We start from the raw sequence: 18,519 nt of genomic DNA on the forward strand, positions 1-18,519 counted from the left end.
TCGAAGGAGAGGGGGGCCTCGTCGGAGGAAGCCACCCGCAGCACTTAGGATCGGAGTGCTGAGTTAACCCTGTAGAAGCTGCGGTCACTGTGACTGCAGCATCAATTAGGGTCTCAGGGCGAGGGAGCTCCCTCTGTTACTGATCAGCACTCTGCAAAGTGAAAGCAGAGCGCTGGTGGTTTCCATGGAAACCAGAGGCCTGACAATTGCCTCCTTTGTCCATTTTTATGCAAACAGAAGCTGATCAGGCTCTACCCAAGGTGGAGACTGATCTGCTATCCTATGCATCTGAGGGGTCTATGGCAGACATCTGCGCGATCACGGATGTCGGCCATTACCGGCGGATCCCTGGCTAAAGGGTTAAAGGGGTTATCCACTATAAGGTGATTTTAGTACGTACCTGCCAGACAGTAATGGACATGCTTAGGCAGGATCTGTGCTTGTCTTGGGGCTAAATGGCTATGTTGTGATATTTCCATAACGCTGTGGCTATCTTTTTGTGAAATGGCTATTTCCTGTTGGAATTTCCTTCTACTTAAACTACTCATCCCATAGATTGTTGTTTGTAAGTGTGAAGTGTCCCTCCCACACATCAGCCACCCCACCCATTGAAACACAAATGAGCTTCATTCCATGCAAAAGACTAATGTTTTCTAACCAGGGTGCCCCCAGCTGTTGCAAAACTACAATTAGTTGCAGAATGATCTCCCTCCCACCCAGTGGTCTCTCCCCCCACTAAAGCAGACAGACAGTCTCCCTGTCATCACCTGATTACTGATGTAATGTCTCAGCCGCACTGCAACCTGGAAAATCCTGGGACAATAAACTTTAGGGCAAAAAATCACTAAAGAATTGTGAGACCACCATGAAATACAGGTACAGACACTTTATTATCAATTACAAAAATCCTGGAATACCCCTTTAATATATCTGTATTATAATTAAGAATAATCAATATATTTAACGTAATTTATGTGTTTACTTTTGAACTGTGCTGCTGTATTTCTTTTATGTAAGTTAGGCAAAATGTTACGAAGACTGATCATCAAAGCAAACTTGCTAGAATTTGTCAACCTCTTCTGATGTTTAACCATGAGCTTTTTCTACCATGTTTAACCATGAGCCATTTTTGTCCAAGGACATGCGAAACAAAACCATTCATGTCAGCTACTTTTCTTTTGATATGAATCTAAATTTGTAGGAAAATATTACTTGTAGGCAGCTCTGTTGCTGAATCTGGGTTTGGCACTGACAAAAGCCAAGTCTATGTTGAGTCTTGATAAGGTCAAATGATAGGAAGTTCTATGAAAGTGCTTGTAATAAAATGTCTGTGTACAATAGGCACTGTAACTGCCAGATTTACTCCATTGTGAGTTATATTCAAATGCATGCACTTGTGTGCCTGGAAACTATAGACCAGCGGAAAGAAGAGTATTTTTATAATATTGACGTTGCCAGTTCTTTTTTTTTTTTCCTGTGTAAGTTCCAAAAGGTCATTCTTGGGATTATTTAAAGAGCTGCTCATAGTCTTTACAACAATCTAAATAATTGTTGCATTTAAGGGAAATCTGTCACCAGTGTCACCTGCACTAACCTGTTGGTACCGACAGGTAGTGCAGGTGACACTGATGACAACGGTACTTACCTTGTCACGTTCCGTGCAGGGGATCTCTGGTAATCTTCTCCATTAGCTTCAGATCTGGCCCAGCTTGGGGCAATGGCGGAACTTAGTGACCCAGCAGAGAGCAGCAGCAGTGACGTCACTAAGTTCCGCCCATGCCCCAAGCCGGAGCTGAAGCTAACAGAGAAGATTACCGGAGATCCCCTGCACGGAAAGAGACATGGTGAGTACCATTGTCATCAGTGTCACCTGCACTACCTGTCTAGTGCAGGTGACACTGGTGACAGATTTCTTTTAAGATAGTGATAAATATCCTTCTTTTCTGTAGGTAACAAAAGTAGAACCACTCATATATACATATCCTGATATTTGTTTTTGTGTTTGTCAAACAGCAACTTGTTTTGAATGTAAAAAGTTTTCCCTCCCATAGTGAAAAAAAAACCGCCATATGTCAATCTCTGCTCTTCAAAACTTGCATTTGGAGTCTTCCCTTCAGGATATCTGCACCACATGGCAATAGTGGGACACGTCTACCAATAAATTTACATGCAACATAAAATTGTAAAATATATACATGCATGGATATATTTAACCTCTTATTACAATGATCCAAATGCTTTTGTCTGTTTCTAATCCACTCATCATGGCTAGGGACTGGCTTAAGCTAGGTTCACATGGTCGTTGTCTCCCGTTCCGCTATTCTCCCATCATTGCTGCTAAAGAGACCATACTAACATCAAGTGGCATCCTGTTGCATCAGTTTTTAATCCATTTATTTTCCGTTTTTATTATTGTCAGGCTCACACCTCTTCTGAGCATACTCAGAAGTGATAATGGATCAAAAACAGATTGGAAAATGTGTGCAAATGGAGATATTTAAGGCTCATCTGTTTTCAATCCGTTACCCATAGACTTCAATGTTAAATTTATAATAACGGGCATTTATTAACGGGTGCAGATGGTAATGTGAACGAGCCCTAAGCGGTGAAATTTTGCTAGCAGGGCTGACATAACCTGCATGTCTCTAACTTCAACTAGTGGGTTAAAGTAGGAATGGTGTTTTTAGTCTTCCTCATAGCACACTGCGGAATCTCCGCTCATGGAATTCCGCAAACAGAGATTCCGTCAGGCGGATACCGATGAAAATACTGCGCCGTCACCATTGACAGCTATGCAGTACTCCTGGAATTCCGCGCAAAGAATGAACATGTTCATGAACATCAGAGTTTAAAAAGATATGGAACTTAGACTTTGGGGCCGATTGGGCATCCCACTTGGCAACTTGATCCCAGCACAGTTCAACCCCTTCAGCAGTCAGTCACTCCCCTCTGTGCATTGGTCACTTCCACTACTATATTATATATAATATTTTTTTTATATTTTCTTGCTGAATGCAAAATGGGTCAATTAACTAATGAAAGGTATGAATCTAGAGATCAAAACCTTATACAGCCATAGCCTTTCTTTATAATCTAAAAACCTCTGACAGGTCCTCTTTAATGTGTAACTGACTTTTTTTTTTTTTTTTTTACTTTGGACTAGAGATGAGCGAAGTTACAGTACTTCGATTCTACACGAACCTCGCGGCTCGGTGGTTGCTGACATTATCCTGCATAAATTCATTCAGCTTTCAGGTGCTCCAGTGGGCTGGAGACTCTCTCCTAGGACTGTATCCACCTTTTCCAGGCCACCGGAGCACCTGAAAGCTGAACTCATTTATGCAGGCTAAAGTCAGCAACTGCTGAGCCGAGAAGTTCGTGACAAATCGAAGTACTGTAACTTCGCTCATCTCATCAACTTTTGACCATCATGACATAACAGAAGTTGATTTACACTAGTGGAACTAATGGTGTATTGAGTCCATGGACTTACTATGAGGTATAGAAGGGTACTTTATCATGCAGAAAGAGGCTTCTGCCATAGGGCAATATTACTGTCATCAAGGGGTGTATTTGGTCTGCAGGGGATTGTCACAGCTCAGGTGGCCAGTAGCAGTTTAACTGTACCATAGGCCGAGTGCTGTTCAGAACCCCCCCCCCCCCCCCCCCAACAGAGGGTCAGGTATACTGAACGATATGCTGACCAGGTTCGTGTGCAGAAAATCTTTAGTTTACAAAAAAAAAAAAAATGCTATATATACTATGTAGCTATATAATAATCATACAGTTAAAAATGAATACCACTATGCAAGAAAAAAGGATAGTCACATACATATTATAACCATACTTTTACTGACTAAATCCAGTACACCGAAGCCAAAAGTATAAAAAGACAAAAATACTGCTGCACTTTTACCAGCGAGTACCACCGCATAGTGACAAAATATTATTCCCAAACTGTTACTAAGTAAAATCCTGTATACCAAAGCCAATATTACCAAAAAGTATCATGTACAAGTGACAAATAATTACCACATATTACCACCACATAATTACTAAATATTATCACCATACTGTTATTAAATAAAATCCAGAATATCAAGGCCAATATTACCATTAATCCAATATACAAGGGACAAATAATACTGTGACACCCTGACCATATATTACCATCATCTAATGACCGGATAACATCTCCACACTGTTACAGAATATAAAGCATTATACCCAGATTTATTACTTTTTTGCATCATATAATGATTACAGTACAGTTGCATCCAGACACTGACAAATGACTTCTTTTCTGATCAGAGTCATCCTCCTTCATCACCTTCTCCATCCGATCCAGACCATGATGACTTCTTCTGCCCATCACTCGTCTCTGCAGAATCTATCAAAAAAAATACTATCAGTAAATACTTCCACACAGTTGTTAGTCCACCAATAGTGCCCCCCTCTCCCAACAATGCTCCCTTTATGCCACCACAAAAAAAAAAAAAAAAAAAAAAAAAAAAAGAAACTCACCTCTCTCTGCTCATACTCTACTGCTTGCATAAGCAACCTTTGGCAACACAGATGTTTTGGACTACATCTCCCATGATGCTCTCACAGCCGAAATACTGCCAAAGCATCATGGGAGATGTAGTTGAAAACATCTGTGGTGCCAAAGGTTACCTATGCCTACTCTACTGCTTCTCCTCTTCTTCCTTGATTCAGATTGGTGCAGGAGGATCTCATCATGCTGCTTGTGCTGATCCCATGTAATCTGCAGGATTAAAGCCTTAGGCTATATTCAAACAGTAAAATGTTCGCCTTTCAGCAGAAATTCCGTTCAGCAAAGCTTGCTGCTTTCACTGAAATTCAAGTCCCACTGAATTCAGCAAAATACAAGACTAGCCTTCTATTTTGACAGAATACACAAAGCAGGCCAATTCAGTCTAGTCTAGTTCAAACTAGTTAGCAGACACAGCTTATCTGCCTCCTGCTATGCCATGTGAGAAAAAAAGGCTACAGCCTGCTTTGAAGCAAATGTACTAAGCCCTGGCATATCAACAAACAGTTCTAGTTGCAAAAGCTCACTTGAGTAAGCTTTGGGTTGGTTATGGTGATCACAGTACCGTGTGGCATTCAGGGGGTTCAACTTATAACTGTCTTCAGTCCACACCAAGGGGGCAACTAATCTTGACTATCCAGTTCCTGCTCTGAGAGAGAGAATTATCTAGGTAGAAAAGGAAATAGCTGAGCAAGGACTCTCCTGCAAACACTTAACTCTTTGTGGGCTTCCAGCTGGAACTAGTGCTATGTGACTTACACATTACAGGTAATAATTTAAAGGGGTATTCCAGGCCAAAACTTTTTTATATATATATATATATATATATATATATATATATATCAACTGGCTCCGGAAAGTTAAACAAATTTGTAAATTACTTCTATTAAAAAAATCTTAATCCTTCAAATAGTTATTAGCTTCTGAAGTTGAGTTGTTGTTTTCTGTCTAACTGCTCTCTGATGACTCACTTCCCGGGAGCTGTGCCGCTCCTATGGGGATATTCTCCCATCATGCACAGCTCCCGGGACGTGACATCATCATTGAGCAGTTAGACAGAAAACTTCAGAAGCTAATAACTATTGGAAGGATTAAGATTTTTTTTATAGAAGTAATTTACAAATCTGTTTAACTTTACGGAGCCAGTTGATATATATATAAAAAAAAGCTTTTGCCTGGAACACCCCTTTAATCAATGAACTGCAATATATGAGCTTTGACTCCAGTATTGTTGAATAGATCAGTCAGTGGCTGAATGACAGACAATAGAGGATTATTTAGAGCAATGCCTTGTAACCAGTGAGGAACCTCAGGGATCTGTTCTTGGACTCATTTTGTTTAAATGGGCACTCTAATTAAAACTAATTTTTGCCATTGCACTCCTTATGGTAAATAAAAAAGATTTTTCTATGTTTTATTTGTGCTTAGAAAAGCTCAAGAGCACATTTTCCCCCATCTTATACACAGACTTAGGACCAAGGTCCAAACACAGAAAGTGCAGCCTGGAGTGCTGAGGGGTGTGTGTCCAGCCTCATCCAATCATAGCTCCTCTCACACTTAACTGCCATATGCTGTTGGTTGGACACCCCCCCCCCCCCCAAGCACTCCAGGCTGCACTTTCTGTGTTTGGACCTCGGTCCTAAGTCTGTGTATAAGATGGGGGGAAAATGTGCTCTTGAGCTTTTCTAAGCACAAATAAAACATAGAAAACTTCATTTTTTTTAAACAAAGTATATTAGAAATATTTTTTATTTACCATAAGGAGTGCAATAGCAAAAATTAGTTTTAGTGAGAGTTACCCTTTAATGTCTTTATTAGTGATATTGCAGAAGGTCTCAATGGTAAGGTATTGGTCTTTTTGTTGGCACAAAGATGTGTAACAGGGTTGATGTTCCTAGGGCGATACCCCCAAAATGGCAAATGATTTAGGTAAACTAGAGGAATGGTTAAAACTCTGGCAAGTAACATTTATTGTTGATAAGCAAAAGATAATGCACCTACACCAGTCTGTGTGTAGTATTAAAACTTGGCCCCATTGCCTTCATTGGAACTGAGCTGCAATACCACACACAACCTAAGGGTGGTGTTGTTTTTGGAAAAAATACACTGTTTTTCCAATCCCCTTTAAAAGGTTGATAGGCAATGAAATAGACCAGCAGAAAATGCTAGCAGAATACTTGGGTTTATAGGGAGAGGTATTAGCAGCAGAAAGAGAGAAGTGCTCATGCTGCTGCACAGAGCACTGATGAGACCTCAATTGGAGTATTGTGCGCAGTACTGGATACAATGCATCCAGAAGGAGCCAGAAGGAAATAGATACTTTGGAAAGAGTCCAGGGAAGAGCTGCTAAACTAGTACATGGATTGCAGGAATAAAACTTCCAAGAAAAGATTAATGGACCTTAAAAGGGTATTCCAGGAATTTTTATTTTCTATTTGACTATGCTACAGAGGCTGTAAAGTTAGTGTAGTTTATAATATAGTGTCTGTACCTGTGTTTGATGGCTGGTCTCACAATTCTTATGTGATTTTTGCCCCAATATTGATTTTTAACAGCATACAAAATAACTTATGTCTTGGGATTTCCCAGGTTGCAGTGCGTCGAGACCCGACATCACTAGTCAGTTGTGAAAAGGGAGCCTGTTCAGCTTCAATGGCTGGAGCGATAAGTGTCTGATCGCATGGGGTACAACCGATGGGACCCCTGAAATCTCTTGCATGGCATTCTGGCTCTCCCCAGAAATGGAGCGTGTCGACCCCAGCACAAAGCAGTGGCTGACACGCCCCCTCCATGTATCTCAATGGGAGAGCCGGAGATACCTGAACTCTCTATCTCCGGCTTTCCCATAACGATAAATTAAGGGGATGTGTTAGTCTCCACTTTGTGTGGGGGTCACTTGCTTCGTTCATGAGGAGATCCTGGGTGCCGGGCAGGAGATCACAGGGGTCCCAGCGGTCTGACCCCCCGCGATCAGACTCTTATCCTCCATCCTTTGCATAGGGGTTAAGTAGCATGGCACCACTGTACTCCTTTAACATGAATAACCTGAAAGAAAGAGGAGACAGAGTTTTAAATGACAAGAAAAAAAGGTTTATGCAATAATATCAGGAAGCATTACAGAGAGAGTAGTGGCTGCAAATACAGTGAAGGAGTTTAAGCATGCCTGAGATAGGCATAAGGTTATCCTTCTTATAGGGTGAGGTACTATTGATATAACTCAGGATATTGGGCAGACTAGATGCGCCAAATGCTTCTTATCTACTGACAAATTTTATTTAATGGACAGTAATATTAACCTGTGTTGCAAGTTGCCTGCATGTCTGTAGTGATTCCATTGTGTGGTGAAGGTGTTGAAAGGGCAGATGGTGTTACCCTTAGGGCAGATGTTATTAACCCTTAATATTCATGACACCAGGGCGTGGTTATCCTCTACACCACCCAAGATATGGCTGCTGGTTCCTGGGCCATCCGCGGGGCAAATAATCACTCCGATGTAAGGTTACGGAACAATGGCACTTTCCTGAGGCAGACAGATGTTAAAGTCTGTACAGCTCAGTTTAGGCCCAAGGAGATGACCAGTGGACTTTAGGAGACTTGTGGGCTCGCTTGGACTTGTAGTGGTCTTGGACTCAAATATGCAATCCCACACTGTCTTTAGACTTGACAGACTTGACTATGCTGACTAGACTTCACCCCATGTATTTAGGCTTATCAGGCTTTGACTTTCACCTGAAGGGGGTTCCACGGATAGTGGCTGTGTGACTAGGCCTTGGTCTCCCTCAGGAACACCAGACACTCCCAGATCTTCACTTCACTGCAACTGCACTCAGAGCTGAACTAACTAGGCTAGCTCCTCCCTGCTATATAAGGGAGCAATTTGGAGAGGTCCCATAGGTCACCAACAAGTCACCTGGTCACTGGCACCTTCCCTGGTTACACAGGCTTAGCAACAATATTTAAAGACACAAGTGCCTCAAAAGATTAACCAACACATAACATAAGAAAAAATTGCATATTTAACACTTAACAGTTCATAAGAGGAATGTGGACCTAGGGGACACTGACAGAGAATCCGCCACACAGGATGGATAAGTGTACAGAAGGACAACTCCTGTACTGGGCCACCACAATTGCATATACCACCATGAGTACACCCCTCACCTAAGTGTACTCCTACCTCAGGATCAAGGACTACCTACACCTGTGAAGACCTACAGTTACAAAAATTGCAAGAATTCCCAGAGGGTTAGCCAGTCACAAAGCCGACTGTGACCATACTAGAGACTTTGCCTGAGGGACTTATAACCTCGGCTACCCTTGAGTACTCCACCCATCCTCCTCATGGTCACCACAAGAGGGGAGAAGAAGCTGCAGGGGAGATCACAGGTCTCCAGTTGCATACACTGAAGAGACTGGTCAGTCAGTTATTTATAACAACGGGATAGCTACTTTTGGAGGTGTAGGTTTTTTTTTTCTGTTAGTTTACATAATTATTCTTATAAGCTGCTTGTCATATTACGACCTTGCATGTATTATACTCCTGTAATATACAGCATGAAAGGCCTGCACAGCATACAATATGTACTAAGCTCATTTTTCCATGCCATGCCTTTATTAGTACATCCAGGAGGTGTGACATAAATAACACACAGCTGTTACTAGATAATCACTTCTCTCCATATACTTGTAGAAAGAGGATATTTACACAATAGGTTGTGGTAAAGAATAGCTAATGCTTTCACAAGCTTATGTTCTGGTCCAGTACATATTCTTCAACGTGTCCATATTAACAAATGGAAAACCTACTGTGTTTAACCACATCAGCTAAACTAGATATACAGGCTATGCATTCTGAACCTTAAGTGTAATTGTCATTTCTAGAGATGAGCGAATCGAATCTGACGAATCCGAATTCGTTACGAATTTCATGAAAAATTTGACTCGTTATCCCCAAATGGTCTCGACAAAATTATTGCTAACCTTAACTTAATATTTGGTTGCACACACACACACCCTTTGGAAAAAATAACTGAAATCAGTCACTTCTTATGACCATCAATAAGCTTCTTATACCTCTCAGTCGGAATGTTGGACCACTCTTCCTTTTCAAACTGCTCCAGGTCTCAATAATTGGAAGGGCACCTTTTCCCAACAGCAATTTTAAGATCTCTCCACAGGTGTTCAATGGGATTTAGATCTGGACTCATTGCTGGCCACTTCAGAACTCTCCAGCGCTTTGTTGCCATCCATTTCTGGGTGCTTTTTGACGTATGTTTGGGGTCATTGTCCTGCTGGAAGACCCAAGATTTCGGATTCAAACCCAGCTTTCTCACACTGGCCTGTACAGTGTGACCCAAAATCTGTTGGTAATCCTCAGATTTCCTGATGCCTTGCACATATTCAAGGCACCCAGTGCCAGAGGCAGCAAAACGACCCCAAAACATCATTGAACCTCCACCATATTTCACTGTAGATACTGTGTTCTTTTCTTTGCAGGCCTCATTCCATTTTTGGTAAACAGTAGAATGATGCGCTTTACCAAAAAGCTCTATCTTGGTCTCATCTGTCCACAAGATGTTTTCCCAGAAGTATTTTGGCTTACTCAAGTTCATTTTGGCAAAATGTAGTCTTGCTTTTTTTTATACCTCTGTTTCAGCAGTGGGGTCCTCCTGGGTCTCCAGCCATAGTGTTTCATTTCATTTAAATGTTGACAGTTCACGCTGACACTGATGCTCCCTGAGCCTGCAGGACAACTTGACCATGCAGTTTAATTAACATTACATTTTTGTTTGAATTCAAATAGAGAAAACGGACATGGTCGCACATCCACAACATACACAATAATATAATGCTTCTCAGCAACATTTACTAAACTAACCGGTCGTTAGCATACTTTATGATCATGAAGTGCAAGCCTGCTAGCCACATCATGGCTACCTGTAAGTAGGGGGTCCCTAATGTCCCTAGCATAAAATGGCGTAGCTTTGAGCTGCGAACCCCACTGCCGCAACACCAGTGCCCACAGGGGAATGACCTACTGGCAGAGCAGCCCCAATGCCACTCAAACCGCGCCAGGGCCGCGCCTCCCCACAGACACAGCGCCGCCGCAGCAATGGACGGATTGGGGATAAGATGTCTGATCGCGGGGGTCATGCCACTGGGAACCCCCCCGTTCTCTCCTGCAGCACCCCCTGTCATCTGCTGCACGGAGCAAACTTTGCTCCTTTCCTGATGATGGGCAATACAGAGGCCGGAGTATTGGGATTAAGATGTCTAGGGGATAATTTCCCCTTTAAGTAGTAAAACAACTAGGAACACCATGGAGCTTGAACCATGAACTGTATTTACTGCAATGCTGGCAGGCCAGGTGCAGCTCTCATTTACAATCTCCATATTTATAAGGGATAAAACTTTTGCTTGGAGATTTACTCTACAATTTCCATAAACAAATGTTCTAACCAGGTCAAGCTCCGTACAACAATCCACACCCACTTATGTACTCCTAAAATATGGTCCAAGGCAAATTAATGTCTGTTTCATGCAAACATGGTATTAAAAAAAAGTCTGTGATCTAAACATGCTAAATCCCAGATCTGTAAGAACAGACTCAGATCCGTGGTCTTATTTTCAAAGGATATTTTTTCCACTGATAATTTACAAAAGCCAGTAAGCAAAGTACAGTACATCTGTCAATACCTGCTTGTTCAAACAAGAATGACAGGAAAAGCCCTATGCTAAGGAAAGACAAGAAGTCTAGGGAGAACCCTGTTATGTACTAACACATATTTAGAAATTTAGTTTTTACCCTGTTACTTCCCATTACTTATGTAATATTAATATATTCTACGCCATTGTGCAGATATTGTTGTCAACCACAGCTGTCAATTCGAGATATCAGACCAGCAGTAATGCCAGGACTTGCAGTTGTAATATGCAGGCCTGTAATTGGGTGTTGTATGTTACTGTGTATGCCAATGTGCTTTTGATACCTGTGATATTTGTAATTCAGTTACACTGATTTCATAATGTTTCACACTATTCATATTGATATAATTGTGTTGTATCATGCAAGGCTGATAGCGCTAAGTGTTTACCCGTACACATGGCTAGGAACTTTTAGAGGAGAGGGAAAACCTTGGTACGGTCCAGCCTCTCTGCTGAGAGAAAGAGGAAGTTCAGTTGAGTGAGAAGAAGAAAAGAGTGCAATACCAGCCTCTCTCCTTGTGAAAGGTTGTGAGTAAAGAGTTGTCCAGGACACCTTGGAGCAAAGCCAGCTCCTGCTATGTCATCAGACCAGGTCAGTCCTTATCTGAGCACATGAAAGGGGAGAGAAAAGGGGAATTCAATGGTTTGGCTAAAGTTCCTATAAAGATCCTATAAATATATAATACTATAGAACCGAAGAGGGCTTCCATCCAGGCCTAGTGCAACACATCTTTTAAGTCAAGAATCTTTAGAATATGTACCCTGCCATTAGAAATTGCCGTAATGGATAGAGTTTGCTGGGATCAAACACTTATTCCATACACTGTGAGCCATGCAGCTACAGCCTGCTTTAGGAAAAAGCTAAAAGACTACTTACAAGAGCTAGAGTAAAGAAGAACCAGTTCCTGGGACCAAAGAAAGACACAAACACCATGGGTAACTTTGCTTCATTCAAAGTCTGATTGGTAATTTTGCCTCCCCCTTGACTTTGCCTATTAGCTCTGCCCTTTGACCCACCCCACCTTACTACTGGGGTGACACATTGTAACAAACCTCCTCCTCATATATTAGAATATAATACATGCACACCACAATTTGTGCAGCAGGATCCAAATGAAGAATTTCAAAACCGCCTGCTGCTATTCTTGGCAGATCCATGCCATACCCCATTCATTTCAATGAGCCGATCAAAGTCAGCTAGTGACCATATCCAGCTTTTGACCCGGACTGAAAAATGTGGTCTGCTACAGTTTTCAGTCCAGGTCAAAAGTTGCATTGAAATAAATTGGGTAAGGCACAGATCCAACAGGGATATAGCAGCAGGCAGTTTTGAAATTCTCCCCCCTCCCCCTGGATCCAGCTGCCAGACACAGAAATCGTGATGTGCATGCACCAGGGCCATCTTTAATTTTGATTGGACCCTGAGCAAGCAATTTTTTTGCCCCCAATGACAGACACACACTGCAGACAGATACACTTATAGACAGCACTACAGACATACACTTACAGACACATCCTGCAGACAGATACACTTACAGACACACTCACCTAGCCGTCCATGGTTTCTTCTTTCCTGCGGCTGCGCTGATCTCCTCCTGCGTGGGTCTGCAGAGGAACATCACTTGCGCGAGGTTCCTTGTCAGTCCCGAACGCAGGCTCACTGTTTTAAAGGTCGCGGCGCCGCTTTAGAACAGTGAGCCACAGCCAGGGCTGGTGCAAGGATTTTTGCCACCCTAGGCAAAAGCTAATTCTGCCCCAACCTTGACTTCACCCATTGACACTCCCCACCTTACTACTGGGGTGACAGACTGGTGGTGGAGGGGCGGTGACGCAGTTGTGAAGCCATGAAGCAGGAGCCGCAGGACCTGAGCGATCATGCCTGTCTGCCTCGGAGGAGCACGGTGCTGCAGCTGAAAGCAGATATAGACAGATATGATCGCTTAGGAGCACCATCAGTAATTATTATCAACATACATATTATCATCCTACTGTTACTGACCAAATCCTGTATACTGACCAATAATTCCAATAATACCAGTATACAAGGATGATCATTATCAGCATACATATTACCATCATACTGTTACTGACCAAATCCTGTATACTGAGACCAATATTACCAATAATACTAGTATACATCTTTACTCCGTCTTTAACTTCTAAGGCAGTGTTTCCCAACCAACGTGCCACAAGCATTTGCAAAACTACAACTCTCACCATACCCAGACAGCCATTGGGCCTCTGGGCATGCTGGGAGTTGTAGTTTTGCTACATCTGGCACCCTGGTTGGGGAAAACATTGTCTTAGAAGTTACAGACGGAGTAAAGATGGCAGTGAGGAGGTACACCAATATCCTTACTCGTTCTATAACTTCTGAGGCAGTGTTCCCCAACCAGTGTGCCTCCAGACATAGAAAAAACTACAACTTTCAGCATGCCCAGACAGCCTTCGGCTGTGTGGGCATACTGGGAGTTGAAGTTTTGCTATATAGAGTCAAGAGTACGAGTGAGGAAGTGGTGACACCAGCTACAGAGCTGCTGCAGTGAGATACCTGCTGTCCTGATGGTGTGATGCCTGGAGACCTGGTGTCCTGCATACCGCAGCCGCTGCAGGTGGGCACAGGGGCTAGGTAAGTCTGTGGCATGGCGCTCTGCTCTTCCTTGGCAAGCGTTGTCACTGGGGGCGGGCCGGCGTCTCTAAGCGTGCCTATGCGCGGCACGTCTCCTTCCATCTAAAAGCAGTGGTCAAAAACCCCAGAGAGATGGTGTGAGTGTGGATCTAAGGTGATGAGGACAGGGGTGGGGGGGGGGGTGTATGTCATCAGCGGAGCGCTGCAGTCTAATGAGGGGAGGGGAGGCCGTGGATGCAGATTTGGATGCACAGTGCTTCATGCATAAGGAGCCCTGTGTTAAAGACGGCCCTGGCATGCACCCTAACTCAGGATCAGTACAGGATAAGTAATGCAATGTATGTACATATTGACCTCACCAGCAGAATAGTGAGTACAGGTCTGGAGTATAATACAGGATATAACTAAGGATCAGTACAAGATAAGTGATGTAATGTATGTACACAGTGACTCCACCAGCAGAATAGTGAGTACAGCTCTGGAGGATAATACAGCATATAACTTAGGATCAGTACAGGATAAGTAATGTATGTACATAGTGACCTCACCAGCAAAATAGTGAGTACAGCTCTGGAGTATAATAAAGCATATAAGTCAGGATCAGTACAGGATAAGTAATGTAATGTATCAAAACCTGTAAAGAGGAAAAGTTGACCAGTTGCCCATAGCAACCAGATTGCTTCTTTCATTTCTTAGAGGCCTTTTCAAAAATGAAAGAAGTGATCTGATTGGTTGCTATGGGCAACTCACCCCACCAGCAGAATAGTGAGTACAACTCTGCAGTGTATACAGAATATAACTCAGGATCAGTAAAGGATGAATGCAGCTCTGGAATATACAAGAAATTACTCCTTTGTTACATTCTATATTAAGGGTACATTCACACGGGAAGAGCCACAGCGTATTTTACGTTGCGGACCTGCATCTGAAGGACCGCTTAAGGGTGCTTTCGATGTGCCTGCTTGGAGCAGCAATACGCCGCTACGAGCAGACACACTGCTGTAATGTTCGAGCTGCTGTGCATGCGCGGTGTACTCGCACTATTCGCGGCCACTCCCCCTGCTCCCTGTGGTAGGCTAAGAGAAGTCGCGATGTACGAGTATACTGCGCATACTGCGCAGTGTGTCTGCTTATAGCTGCATATTGCCGCTCCAAGCAGGCACATCTAAAGGCACCCTGTAGCAGTCCTTCAGCGGTGGATCCGGAGTGTAAAATACGTTGTGGAGCCGCCCATGTGAACGTACACTAAAATGTAGTCTGTCATTAATGTCACCCGCACTAACCTGTTGTACAGGCTTGTAGTGCGGGTGACACTATGACAATACCAGTCCTGGCTTTGTGCCTCCCACAGACATATACACACACACATATACAATAGAAATATATATAGACGCATACATAGGCATATTGGTCACAGTGCTTGGGGGAGGAGGGGGTACAGAGCTGGGGGGGGTACAGAGCGGGGGGGTACAGATCTGGGGGGGGGGGGGAGTACAGAGCTCAATGGGTACAGAGCTGGGAGGGAGTGAGTACAGAGATGGGGGGGGGGAGAAAGAGTACAGAGCTAGGAAGTATACTTAGAGGAGGCTGTAAGGTGCTGTACAGGCCTCTGCTGGAGGTTCACTGCAGTGCTGAAGGGGCAGGGAAAGCTGTACGGGTCTCTGCTGGGGGCTCACTGCAGTTCTGAGGGAGCAGGGCAGCCTTTCCTTTCTTCACTGCTGGGCAGGCTTTCCTCGCGATCCAGCATGACATGGGGAACTGCAGGCGCGGAACTGCTGGAAGGAGTCAATAGAAGTCAGCTGGCACATGTCATGTGATGAGCCTGCTCCTCATTGGCTCAGTGTGCCTGCTGACATCTATTGACAGTGCCTAGCGGTCCCTGTCTTGTACCTGTGAAGCGCTTTCCAGTGCTGGGCTGTAGCAATGAGGAGATCAGACTTTTATTTAGTTGCATCTGATCTGTGCTGGCCGGTGACATCTCCTTGCCAAATGTAGCAAAACTAAAACTCCCAGCATGCCCAGAGGCCCAATGGCTGTCTGGGTATGGTGAGAGTTGTAGTTTTGCAGAAGCTTGTGGCACTTTGGTTGGGAAACACTGCCTTAAAAGTTAAAGACGGAGTAAAGATGTATACTGGTATTATTGGTAATATTGGTCTCAGTATACAGGATTTGGTCAGTAACAGTATGATGGTAATATGTATGCTGATAATGATCCTACTTGTATACTGGTATTATTGGAAATATTACTCAGTATACAGGATTTGGTCAGTAACAGTATGATGATAATATGTATGGTGATAATAATTACTGATGGTGCTCCTAAGCAATCATATCTGTCTATATCTGCTTTCAGCTGCAGCACCGTGCTCCTCCGAGGCAGACAGGCATGATCACTCAGGTCCTGCGGCTCCTGCCTCATGACATCACAGCTGCGTCACCGCCCCTCCACCACCAGTCTGTCACCCCAGTAGTACAGAGGGGAGTGTCAATGGGCGGAGTAAAGGGGCGGCAAAATTAGCTTTTACCTAGGGTGGCAAAAATCCTTGCACCAGCCCTAGCTGTGGCTCACTGTTCTAAAGCGGCGCCACGGCCTTTAAAACAGTGAGTCTGCGTCCGGGACTGACAGGAAACGTCACACAAGTGACGTTCCTCCGCAGCCCCGCACAGGAGGACGTCAGCAACGTTACACGTCAGTCCCGGCCGCCGCAGGAAAGAAGAAACCATGGACGGTCAGGTGAGTGGGTCTGTAAGTGTATCTGTCTGTAGTGTGTGTCTGTATGTGTATCTGTCTGTATTGTGTGTCTATAAGTGTATGTCTTTAGTGTGTCTGTAAGTGTATGTCTGTTAGTGTATGTCTGCTTATGAGTGGCACCATGATGACAATGCTTATGAGGGGGCACTATACTGACCATGCTTATGGGGGGCACAATACTGACCATGCTTATGAGGGGCACTATACTTACCATGCTTATGAGGGGCACCATACTGACTATGCTTATAAGGGGCACCATGATGACAATGCTTATAAGGGCTACTATACTGACACCCTTTTAAGCATCATTTACACAATGTAATAATTTTGCTGGATGCCTGTAGACAAGTCCACTCAACCTCTATATCCAGGATTACACTCTACATGAGCCCGGACACATGAAATGATAGATTTGTTTTCTTGCTTCAGAAATTGACCAATTTGCAGAAATGTGTCATTAGTGGAAATATCCCAGTCTGGAGATGGTGCCTCCTTCTCAATGTGGCCGTAAAATATCGGTGATTTACGACACAAAAACAGATCTGATAAATTCCCATTAAATCTATGAAATATATGAGCTTTTCTATGAGATTATTGCTTCTAAGCCTGCAGACATTTTATCATCCAGTAAAAACAGAGTATATTGATTAAGGACCAATCAGATTTCTCTGGGATTAATGTATTCCCACACAGTATTGGTTGCAACATAGAGTTGCTTATTCCTAGGGACAGCTGTGACTTGTGGTGCCTACTCCAGCTGTTGTGGAGGTTTGGCTGGCCCACCAGGCACCAACTGCTCGTTCCCCAGCAGCCAGGAGGATCTTGCATGCGCTGCCTACAGTCAACGTCAACAGTCCTGATGTTCCAGTGTCTGCACCGATATTCATGGGGAACCCTGTCCTCCCTACCTACAATGGAGACCCCTTCACCCTAAGGGATTTCAAAGAGAAGATCCAGAGTTTGTTTGTGTTTTACTCTCTCCCTCATAATCAACAGGTGCAATTGCTCACAGGACAACTCCAAGGACCAGCATTAAAAGTCTGCACCTGGCCCGCCTCTGAGAAGGTGACTGTAGAGCAGATCTTTGAAGGCTTGTACCAGGTATTTGAGTCGCATTCTCCATCTCCATCACGTCTCCGGCTGTATGAAAGGTGACAGAAGCCAGTTGAGACCTTGAGAGCTTATGCCGTAGCCTTGCAGAATGAACTAGAGACTGTCCAAAAATTAGATAGTATAACTCCTGAGCATGGCAACAAGGTGATAATGGACAGATTTATTGATGGGTGCTCTTAATAAGTGGGACAAAGCCCAACTGAGAATGTTAGCACTCCAAAATCCCAACATATCATTCCCCGCTTTCAAGAGACTGGCTATACAATTGATTGAGTCTGGGACTGAGTTAGAGGAAGTTTGTACACCCCTTACACCCTTCCAAGAACCACTAGAGGCGGTAGCCAGACCTATACAATCACCGTCAACGGTCTCCACCCCAGTGTCATCTACTTTGTCAGTCACCGCAGTCCAAGCAACTCTGTCAGTCACTACAGATTCAGACCTACAGTGTATTAAACAAGACTTTGCACAATTGACTAAAGGTTGTCCAGGAGCTCGTCACCTGGCCTGTTCCCCCTCTCCCGTGAATTCTTGCCAAGAGAAACCCCCTCTCCCGTGAATTCTTGCCAAGAGAAACCCCCTCTGCTCCTGCCCCATGTAATCTCAGTTACTGTGCTCCTTCACTTGCTAGATATTCTGGGAGTAATAGACCCTTATGTACCCACTGTAACAAGTCAAGACACTGGACAATGCACTGCTGGGGTTTAAACGAAATTCCCTCTGGGGTCAGGGACCGGCCCCCAGGAAAACAGCCAGCAGTAACAACTC

General features: G+C 43.8%; 1 long non-coding RNA gene across 1 annotated transcript; it reads right to left on the minus strand.

Moving 5' to 3' along the window:
* Positions 1 to 4,358: 4,358 nt before the first annotated feature.
* Positions 4,359 to 14,533, minus strand: LOC130357800 (uncharacterized). The gene is made up of 3 exons (XR_008889272.1): positions 14,435 to 14,533; positions 13,809 to 13,988; positions 4,359 to 4,390 (listed from the first exon to the last, which is right to left on the minus strand). It is a non-coding gene; the product is annotated as an uncharacterized LOC130357800 (long non-coding RNA).
* Positions 14,534 to 18,519: the final 3,986 nt, after the last annotated feature.

The sequence above is a fragment of the Hyla sarda genome, chromosome 2, assembly GCF_029499605.1.
Source record: "Hyla sarda isolate aHylSar1 chromosome 2, aHylSar1.hap1, whole genome shotgun sequence".
Lineage (NCBI taxonomy): Eukaryota > Metazoa > Chordata > Amphibia > Anura > Hylidae > Hyla > Hyla sarda.